The sequence below is a fragment of the Palaemon carinicauda genome, chromosome 2 (genome assembly GCF_036898095.1).
Source record: "Palaemon carinicauda isolate YSFRI2023 chromosome 2, ASM3689809v2, whole genome shotgun sequence".
Lineage (NCBI taxonomy): Eukaryota > Metazoa > Arthropoda > Malacostraca > Decapoda > Palaemonidae > Palaemon > Palaemon carinicauda.
In genome coordinates, this window is record NC_090726.1 from 201,912,587 (window position 1) to 201,924,148 (window position 11,562).

Consider the following 11,562-nt stretch of genomic DNA (forward strand, 5'->3'; position numbering starts at 1 on the left):
ATTCTCCACAAAGCCTTCCCATCAGACGACAGGATAGCAAGGCTGAGGAAGGTCGCAAGACCTTTTCTCAGACGAGAAGAACTTCCAGCCTAATCGTGGTTACGTCTCCTCGGTCACCTTTCATCGCTGGCCCGTCTAGTTCCCAATGGTCGCCTCAGGATGAGATCCCTCTAGTGGCGACTCAAGTCCCGGTGGAATCAAGTGTACGACTCCCCGGACATCCAGATCCCCATGGGACCTGCAGAACTCACGGATCCCCAGTGGTGGGTGGCTGACGAGAACTTACGAAAAGAAGTGGATCTTCTCGTCCTCCCCCCGGATTTGATGCTGTTTTCGGACGCTTTAAAAAAAGGGTGGGGGGCCCACGTGCTGCACCACACGACCTCAGGCCTCTGGACAGAGTCAGAAAAGTACCTCTACATAAATCTCCTAGAGATGAAGGCCATCTTTCTAGCCCTTCAACTGTTCCAACAGTACCTGGCAAGTCATTCTGTGGTGGTGATGAGCGACAACACCTCAGTAGTGGCCTACATCAACAAACAAGGAGGTACTTTTTCACAGCAACCATCCCATCTAGCAGTAGAGATACTGAGATGGGCCGAAATTCACTCAATACCACTATCGGCACGCTTCACTCTGGGCAAGAGGAATGTGCTCGCCGACAACCTGAGCAGAGCATCTCAGATAGTGAGTACCAAGTGGTCTTTGGATCATTTAGTAGCCAACTAAGTCCTGACTTTGTGGGGTTCTCTGACTGTGGACCTCTTCGCAACGGCCCTGAACTTCAGGCTCCCGCTGTACTGTTCCCTAGTCTCAGACCCCAAGGCTCTCTGGCAAGATGCCTTCCAACAATGGTGGGACAACATCAACGTTTACACCTTTCCCCCGTTCTGTCTGATGAGGAGGGTACTCAACAAGACCAGAACATCAGTCAATCTTTCAATGACCCTCATAGCTCTGCTATGGCATCACGCAGAATGGTTCCCGGACCTTCTGCAACTCCTAACGGAGCCGCCAAGAGAACTCCCTCCACGACACTATCTACTCAAACAACCACACGCCAACATCTTCCACAAAGCCGTAGGCTCACTACGGCTTCACGCCTGAAGACTATCCAGCATCTCTTCTCTGAGAGAGGATTTTCGCAACAAGTTTCAATCAGGATGTCTGGACACCTGCGAAAGTCATCAGCAGCAGTCTACCAGGCAAAGAGGAAAGTTTTCTGTGGTTGGTGTCGTGGAAGGGGTATCTCTCCACTCGATGCCACTATTCCAGCAACAGCGGAGTTCCTCGTGTATTTGCGTGAAGAAATGCGCCTATCAGTCTTGGAAGTGAAAGGCTATCGCTCAGCCTTAAGCCTCGCCTTCAGGCTGAAAGGAATGGACATTTCTTCATCGCTAGAACTTTCTCTACTCATACAGTTATGAACTTACCTGCCCTCAATTGGAAGTGAGACCTCCCCCATGGAACGTGGTTCGAGTTCTCAGGTCTCTTAAGAGACCTTCCTATGAACCATTACGCCAGGCATCAGATCGCTACCTAACCTGGAAGACGGTGTTCCTGCTAGCTTTGGCCTCAGCCAAGCTAGTCAGCGAACTTCATGGTCTCTCGTATGACATCGCCCATTCAAGGGGGTGGGGGGAGGTAACGTTCAGCTTCGTCCCTGAGTTTATTTCTAAGACTCAGAATCCAGGAGTAGCGGATCCTCGATTCGACTCCTTCCGGATTTCTAGTCTCCGTACTGTAACAGATGACCCAGACCATCTCTTACTATGCCCAGTAAAGAGCTTGAGGCTGTACCTCAAAAGAACAGCTGCAGCCCGTCCTCGTGTGCCAGCACTATTCGTCAGCATAGGAAGGACTAAGAGGAGGGTCACCAAGAACACCATCTCTGCATGGATTTGCAGGGTCATTGACCTGGCACTGAATCCAGACCCTCCTCCATCACGTCGCCCCAGAGCACATGATGTCAGGGGCATAGCTACGTCCCTGGCCTTCAAAAGAAATTTTTCAGTGACAGGTTCTTCAAGCTGGGGTGTGGAAACGGCAAACCACGTTCACATCCTACTACCTGCAAGATGTGACCCACAGGAGACTCGATACGTTCTCTATCGGTCCTGTGGTGGCTGCACAACACCTGGTTTAAAACCTCAAGCTCCTTATTGGACAAGTAGCAGAAGGTTGAGGGCACTGTTACCCGGTTTTAGTCTGCATGAATTAAAAGGTTTGACTGGCCCTTATTCTTTTTTTCATCATCCCCTCCCTTTGGGAAAGCAGCATCCTGGGTTCTCTGCATAGCTGACCTCAAACCACTGGAGGTAAACCATGTTCCTTGTGTTCCTAGTATTAATATTAATACTGTTACGTCCCCATACCCTGACGAGGTGGCATTGGGAAAGTCCAAGTTTACAAGTTTCCATCCAAAGAATTTCAGAACAACTTTCTAGGACGAGTCACACTTCTTCATACCTTCACACACAGCTTGCTAAGCCGCAGACCTTGCGTAGCAAGGTTTTAGCGAGGTGCAGGGACTCCTTATTTTTTGAGTGCTTACACAATCAAATAAGGAGTCCCTGGGCAAAGCCAAATGCCAGACTGGCTGGGACGTCCACCCTTCCTAATGGGTGAGTCACCCCTATTAAATAGCGTGGTTTGTATTCCAGTTACAGAACAAATGACAAATTTGTAGATAATTTGTATTTTTCCTAACTATACAAACCTTAGCTATTTAACCAAACTTGCCCGCCATCCCTATCCCCCTTGATGTCCTACCTCCAAGCAAAGTGAGCTCAAGCACAGGTGTGTGAGGGGCGGGGTAGCAAGCTACCCTCCCCTACCCTCGCTAACTAGCAGTGTGGGTAGTAAACCCTCGTTAAAAATTAATGGCTCGTCATTTCAGCTACGCCGAAAGTAATACCCGTATTAAATAGCTAAGGTTTGTATAGTTAGGAAAAATACAAATTATCTACAAATTCGTCATGTTTTCTAATAAGTGAAAGAGGGGTCCTTCAGTTTATGAAAAGGTATACCAAATTGTATATCCCAAGCACCGCAAACTTAAACACTAAATTATCATGTATCGTCAACTCTGTTAAACTTTGATATGCCATCAAAATCTACAGTAATCGCTGTCTGGTTACTATTACCTTACTTAATGTTAATGAAACATATTTGTCCAGATATTTGATTTCATTACTGTATATTAAGCCTTTTATTGGAAAACAAGTGAATACAAGGCAACTTTGGTGAGCTGGTAGGAATGTATCCAATGTTTACAACGGAAGTCAATGAAAAAATGCACTTTGAAAGAATTTTCGCTTAATGAATGTTTCTTTGGGAACAGAACTCATTTGTATAACAGGGCATTGGTGTAGTTGAATGAATATACCTGTAGGGCAGTTTATAATCTTAAGCTATTCCTCATAAAGTGTGTGAATCTTGTACTATTTGTTTCAATGGTAGTGTTACTTGACATTTCGCTTAAACTTTTTGATGATTCAAACTTATAAATGTTTAAGTGTATATCAGTTTTTTATTTAGCTTGTTGTATATGAAAGATTGGATTTTCAGTACATCGATAAACATTAGTGGTCACTTCCCACCGATAACATTATAAGCCCAACATATATCCCTCTGGAATTTCTAACAATATTTAGGTTTGGGTCCTGCTCATTTCACTCCACATGTCTTTGGCCTCTCATTCTGTTTTTAACCTGTTATTTGAAATTTATTTTGGACTTCATTATTTGAACATGTTTTCAATCAAGGGGTATTTGAAGATATTACCGGGAAGTGTTTTTTTAATAGTTGCAGTCTCCTTTAGTTTAGGTCATATCCTTAGTTTGTTGCCCATCTATCATAAAAGTAGTACTCAAAGTGATGATAGTTTTCACGATGATTGAAATGTGTGATCCAATTCTTAGGATGGGACAAGAAATATATTTTAGTGGTTTATTTAGTTAAGTGATTAAACATGCAAAAGTATATTATTATGTTAACAGTGTTTTCCTTTTCCTCAGGAGTATTTCTCTGGACGAGCTGATGCCATGAGCTCTGAGGGATACTACAGTGTACTGCATTCTTCATGTATATGGATGCACACCTTGGAGTTACCCGCTAAAGGACATAGCTTCCTTTCTTATCCTCAATGTTATGCGAACTATTTGGTTTGGTTTGGCCATAATACAAAAAATTGAATAGTAAAGATTAGGGTAAAGAGGTTTTCATGGTATGTATTTGAAGAGAAATAGTTTTCCTCTATTTATACCTAGAGGTGTTTTACAGTAACATGTCTTGAAGTCTGAAATGTCCATTTTGAGATAACTTTTTTTTGAAATGTTAGGAATAATTTTGTATTATTTTCTCATTTAGATAAATGATCCTTGTCATGAGATAGCTCTCTCTCTCTCTCTCTCTCTCTCTCTCTCTCTCTCTCTCTCTCTCTCTCTCTCTCTCTCTCTCTCTCCTCTCTCTCTCTCTCTCTCTCTCTCTCTCTCTCTCTTTTTCAAAATTTTTAATTAATTGTTACACAGCCATTTATTAATCTCTTGTAAAATATTTAATGGAAGATCTCTGAAGTCTTTATTACTTGGCCATAAAGTAAAATATTTCATTAAAATTTTATGAAATTTTATATAAAGTTATAGACTGAATTAAGATCTTTCCCTTGAATTTTCTTGTACTAATTTCTAACTGCAGCATTTATAATTCTAGAAATTTGTATTGCTTCAGGTTAAAGGACTTTTTTTTTTTACAACTAGGACCCTATTATTTTTCAATCTAATTACTGTTGTGATAAAAGGACGCATGTGGAAATGTCTTAACATTTTAGTCATTCAAAAGTTTTCTTTCATTATGTTAAGAACTACACTTTCAGTTTGACCTTCTTTTGAAATGTAAAAGTTCTAATTTGTTATGAAGCTTTAGTTTTATTTTTGGGGGGAAGCGATTTGTCAAAAGAATGCATCAAATTTGATGAGGTTGCATAGGTAAATACCAGTTTGGTTAATAATTGAAATTAATATCTGTGATAAAACCGGATGTCATCAGCAAGAAAATCATCCTTTAAATGTAATGGAATGAGTTCAGAATTAGGAAACATTTTCATGGTAAAGAATATAATATTGTTACATAAGGGGGGATTATTAATTGATTGATTGGCAAAATATTTGATATTTCAGCTAAAATTAAATGCAGAATTATTTCAATGTAAATTATTCCTCTAGACTGTATATTTTGATGGCCTGATGCCTCACTACCATAATTTTTATTCGTCAAGTGTTGGAAAGCTGTTTGTACCCTAGTGAGAGAAGTCAGGAAGTTGTGAGAGTTAACATTTCTTTTGGTTAATTATAAAACCATGGAGCTTATGATCTCAGAGTTGACTAGTAAAAGAGCCATTTTTTAATAGAGCATGTCTACAGTCTGTAAAAGTGATAAGTGGCAAAGATCAAGTTTTAGTTTTATTCTAGGCAAATTGATGTTAATAGCAACTAATTTCAAAGCATTGAAAGCTTCTGGGTATTAAATGATCTGAGACAATGGATATGCATCAATGGGAATCTAAGGACTGACAAATGAAAAATACTTCAAGGGCCATGTAGTCATGACTCAAGTGCTATAGGCTGTTTGAACAGGAATCAGGAAATCTCGAGTTGAAGAGGGTAAATGTCTCTATTCTTGAGAGTAATTACATTTGAGAATAATTTAAAGTTTGGAAGGTAGAATCAAATTAAATAGACTGTAAGATTAGAGGTGACAGGTGTTCCTTATAAGGTTTAACTAACACTAAAGGCCAGATCTGTACATTAAAGAATAGATCAAAAGATATAGGAATTCGTATAGTGAAGGTTTTGAGGTTTGGTGCAAGGTTGGGCAGTATTAGCACCAACAGGCTACATGAAGTTATGTTGTTCATAGAAGAGTAAATTTACTTGCATTTATCTGGTTTATACTGCATTTAAGGTTAATTTGTGAATATCAGATTGCAATGAATTAAGGGGGAAGACAGCTTTCCACTACTGTATTTTAAATGTGGCAACAATTAAAATCATATCTATTAAAACTTATGTAAATTGTCATGAAATTTCTTCCATTTTTACTACGGATTTGCCAAGATTGAGGAGCCTGAAGTCTTCAGGGTTTATTTTGATGTTATGCTTAGAAAGACTTTTTTTTTCCCCCACACAATTGAGATTACCAGACCAGTTGTGAGATTCGTGCTTATATTACGTTTGCTGCGATTTAAGTACAGTATTCGGTTAGTGGTGGTTTTTTATTATTATTGAAATATCATGGTCACTAAAGTTTAGTTGATTACAATTCCTTGTTAAAACTATCAAAATCTTAGTCCTGCAATTATTATTTTTCCCGTAGTAATAATTTAAAAGCATCAAGTATAAAATTCTGATATTTTATAAAAACGAATATGGTATTCGAAGTAGTCATTTAGATTTTGAGGTTTGCAGTAGATGGTTAACAAGACTGCTTAGCCAACCCTCCCTGCCTGGGATGGATATTGTCACAAGTGCACCTCAAGTGTTGTAATGTAATGAGGGATGCAGAGAATTGGAGCCTAACTGTCTGTTGCTGGGGACAAGGATACCCTTCAATACAGATGTATATGTTGGAATAGGGTAGACAAAGAGTGGAAGAAAGAAGAGTTTGGGGTATTGAAGCATAAGGATTAAAAGTATGGGCCACTTGTGCCGAAAGGCTCGGCGCCTTCCTTTTGGCCTTGAGCGGCGTATACTTTTTATCATCCTATCTTACCACCTCTACCCATCTTTTCTTCCACTATTCTGTGTAACCTATTCCAAATTATACCCCTATGTTTATGGGTCCCTTTATCCCCAGCAACAGGCAGTTAGACTCCAATTCTATGCATCCCTTATTACATTACACCACTAGAGGTGCACAGGTGACACTTTCCTTCCTGGGTATGGAGGGTTGGCTAAGGGGGTCTGGCTAACCATTACTGCAAACCTCAAAATCAAAATGACTTGTAATAAATTATGCTTCAAATACAGTATTAGTTTTCATAAAATATCAGAATTTTATACCTGATGCTTTTAGATTATTAGTACGGGAAAAATGATACTTGCAGGACTAAGATTTTGATAGTTTCAACAAGGAGTTGTAATACACTAAACTTTAGTGACCATGATATTTCAGTAATAAGTAAACTTTAACCACTGATTGAATATTAAATTGCAGCTATCATAATAGAACATGACTATTCATAACTAGTCTGGTAATTTAAATTGTTTGGAAGATATGTTGATATATATTTTTGTATTCTGTATATATAAGGAAGTAAATAAATAAGTTAAATATTGCTGAGGTTTTATTGCCATTTTATTTTTTACATTTTTTTTTGGTCCCTCCCTTATAAGCCAGCATTGCCATGTCTGAAGGAGGGCAAATGAGTATTCTCAATGCAAGACAGCTGAGCAGATGCCATCATTAAAATAAAGGTTTTTATTTCATGACATGGTAACTGGGGAGTTTCTGTAATCATCTAGTTGGTAAGAGAGAGAAGCCCGTTTTCTGTTAACTCCACTTGATGTTCCCATTTTCACCCAAAAGGCTCTTTATTGCCCATTTTCTATGACATTGTTTTAGTGGGGGAGACTAATACAAAGTGAAACTAGGTAAAGAGTTGCCAGGAATCACAAGAAAACTTGTAACATTTTAGGTTCATTTCCATGCTTATAGAAACTAGAATGATTTCACAGTATATGATTAAAATTCTTATCAGATTTCATACTATTAATTATTTAACTCATTGGAATGCTATATCGGGTAAATCAAAAGAAACAGCAAGATACAGCCAAGATGATTTTATTGGTAGCCTTGGATTTGAAAACACAGTATCTGAATCTTACAACAGCTTCATTTTCTTAACACTTATATTATATTAAGAAACCATATAAAAGATGTGCAATAAATATTAGGTAATTTAATACTGTGAATTTCAGGGAGACCAAAACTATGTCACTCTTAGTCTTATATGCATTCACAATCTGATTTATTACACGAGAACCAACACGCCTCCTCAAAGGCAGACAAGACAATGCAAATGCCAAAAGGTCTCGAGGCTGTGCCAGCCATCCCATGTAGGTGATTGAGTCGGGTAAAAGGAAAGAGACGTACAGCGAATGTTCTGACTATCCCTATTTCTTCCCCCAACGGAACAGCCAAATTGGACCGAGGTCGCCTTCTACTGCACATGGATCACCGGACCACCTCTAGACCTTCTTTGACATAATAAATCATCCAATACGTGTGACTAATGAAAGGAAAATACTGTATGCAGATAACCTATATTAAATATAAAATGGTAAATTGACAGCATACTTTACCTATAGAACCTAAATGAAAATTCACTTAAGTTGCATATGGTTTACATGAGATAAACTGATCATGAGACCACTATCTTGTCTGCTACAAAGTGAATGTTTAGAAAAATTTAAGGGGATGCCAACATCAATCTACCTATCAGTTTTTTTTATTACCTGTTTAAACATAAGCTTGACTAAATATATTAGCTATAGGAGAAATTTGAAATGAAGAGGGGGAAGGGGGAAATATTACATAGGAGCGAGAGATAATCAGGCAATTGAGAAGGGAGTTTTGTGGTTAGACAGGCAACAAAAGCATTGTGGGTAGCTAGGAGACAGACAAGCTGGGGAGGAGGGGATTAAGGGTAAATAAGAAACAGCCAAATTAAGTTAGGGAGAAGGATAAAGGTAGATAAACAGTCAAATCAATTTAGGTAGATAGAGAGAGATAGAGATAGCCATGGTGGGAATGAGGGAGGAGACAGCCATGGTGAGAGAGAGAGAGGAGACAGCCATGGTGAGAGAGAGGGGAGGAGACAGCCAGGTGAGAGAGAGGGGAGGAGACAGCCAAGGTGAGAGAGACGATAATAGGGAGGTGAGAGACGATAAGAGGGAGGGGAGGAGACAGCCATGGTGAGAGAGGGACGAGACAGCCAAGGAGAGAGACGATAAGAGGGAGGGGAGGAGACAGCCATGGTGAGAGAGGAAGGAGACAGCCATGGTGAGAGAGAGAGAGAGAGACAGCCATGGTGAGAGAGAAGGGAGGAGACAGCCAGGTGTGAGAGAGGGACGAGACAGCCAAGGTGAGAGACGATAAGAGGGAGGGGAGGAGACAGCCATGGTGAGAGAGAGAGAGACAGCCATGGTGAGAGAGAAGCCAGGTGAGAGAGGGACGAGACAGCCAAGGTGAGAGACGATAAGAGGGAGGGGAGGAGACAGCCATGGTGAGAGAGGGACGAGACAGCCAAGGTGAGAGACGATAAGAGGGAGGGGAGGAGACAGCCATGGTGAGAGAGGGAAGAGACAGCCATGGTGAGAGAGAGAGAAACAGCCATGGTGAGAGAGAAGGGAGGAGACAGCCAGGTGAGAGAGAGGGGAGGAGACAGACAAGGTGAGAGAGACGATAAGAGGGAGGGGAGGAGACAGCCAAGGTGAGAGACGATAAGAGGGAGGGGAGGAGACAGCCAAGGTGAGAGACGATAAGAGGGAGGGGAGGAGACAGCCAAGGTGAGAGACGATAAGAGGGAGGGGAGGAGACAGCCAAGGTGAGAGACGATAAGAGGGAGGGGAGGAGACAGCCAAGGTGAGAGACGATAAGAGGGAGGGGAGGAGACAGCCAAGGTGAGAGACGATAAGAGGGAGGGGAGGAGACAGCCAAGGTGAGAGACGATAAGAGGGAGGGGAGGAGACAGCCAAGGTGAGAGACGATAAGAGGGAGGGGAGGAGACAGCCAAGGTGAGAGACGATAAGAGGGAGGGGAGGAGACAGCCAAGGTGAGAGACGATAAGAGGGAGGGGAGGAGACAGCCAAGGTGAGAGACGATAAGAGGGAGGGGAGGAGACAGCCAAGGTGAGAGACGATAAGAGGGAGGGGAGGAGACAGCCAAGGTGAGAGACGATAAGAGGGAGGGGAGGAGAAAGGCAAGGTGAGAGAGAAGACAGCAAAGCTAAGTATGACAAAGAGAGGGAGATAGAGTTTGGTTAAGGGTAAATAGGAAACAGCCAAGAGAGAGAGAAAGAGATGGTGAGAAAAGACAGGGAAGGAGACAGCCATGGTGAGAGTGAGAGATATGATAAGAGGGATGGAAGGAGACAGCAAAGGTGACAAAGGAGAGAGAGAGAGAGAGAGAGAGAGAGAGAGAGAGAGAGGATAATTTTGATTAATAATTTGAGTGAGTTCAACATTTTTTGGTTGTACATGAAAGAGAGAGAGAGAGAGAGAGAGAGAGAGAGAGAGAGAGTTAGAGAGGAGAGATAAGAAACAACTCAGACGAGAGAGAGAGAGAGAGAGAGAGACTCGTATACCAAAATAGCTTTAAAAAATCAGAGAAAAGATAAACTACACAAATGAACTTGACTATCCTTAGAAGTGTCAATGTCTATACTATACTGAAATACAAAACTAAAAAATAATTTCTAACAATCTAGATACTAAACTCTGTAACATAATTCTTATCTACTTTATACCTCTCTAATAAAGTAATATCCAAATTATGATAATACCCAAGCTGTGTATGCAATATACCATGAAAGGAATTCCAACAAGTTATCAGTAGTTTGTCGTTTCATAAAACATACAGTACTACAAATATGTCGATTGACAATAATTGCCTTTCATAACTTTTAGATGTTGGTTCTGGCATGAACTGAAAGTTATCTAGAAATATTAGAAATAAAAATGATCTTCCTAGGCTTAATTATATGGCTGCCAACTAGTATAGTTGCTCATTATAATCTAGCCTTCTATAGAAAGATGGCACAATTTTACTTTAGTGCTTCTTCTTTGTAGAGGCAAGTTTATCCTACATTTCCCGATTCTACATAAAAGCTTCATCGATGGCTTTGAAACCTCAGCTTTTGCCTCATCAGACTGTTATTTTCTTAGCTTCCCAAATGACAAGTTTGAAACCAGTGTCAACCAACATTTAACGAACGAACGAACGAGAGAGAGAGAGAGAGAGAGAGAGAGAGAGAGAGAGAGAGAGAGAGAGAGAGAGAGAGAAGAGAGAGAGAGAGAGAGAGAGAGAAAGAGAGAATTTTCTCTAAATTAAATGCAGTCACAACTCTTCTTAGATGAATGTTTATACTTGCTTCTTCCTAAAAGTCTTAATCCCATTTTCTAGTTTTAGGGTAACTTAATAAAATATCTTGACAAAATAATTCTGTTCCCCAATATACATCCACACCCCTGTAATTAGCAATGTTGTACACCAAAGTCCCTGTAAGTAGCTACATCTTAATTCATGGGGCTGTAACAGCAAAAGACTTTCAATGTTATGTTCACATCTCCTTCTGCTATGCACATCTGACTTCTTGCTTTAATATTATGATCCAATTTAACCCTATTAAGAAGTCAGCCTATTAGAGAGTCCCCCACTTACTAGTAACTGTATATTTATTATTAGTTCTGCTTCATAATAGTGCCAAGACCTTCACGAAATCAATTGCCGTAAATCAATCTAACTATCGGTTTTACAGTTTAGTATATTGAAATCACTGTA

General features: G+C 40.4%; 1 protein-coding gene across 3 annotated transcripts in view; it reads left to right on the top strand.

Moving 5' to 3' along the window:
* Positions 1-4,459, top strand: part of LOC137629642 (uncharacterized) — a 64,398-nt gene extending 59,939 nt beyond the window's left edge. For all 3 annotated transcript variants that reach the window (XR_011041566.1, XR_011041567.1, XM_068361173.1), the window contains one exon: positions 4,020-4,459. The gene's annotated coding sequence lies outside the window, so the exon portion shown is untranslated. The remainder of the gene's footprint in view (positions 1-4,019) is intronic.
* The last annotated feature ends 7,103 nt before the right edge of the window (positions 4,460-11,562 follow it).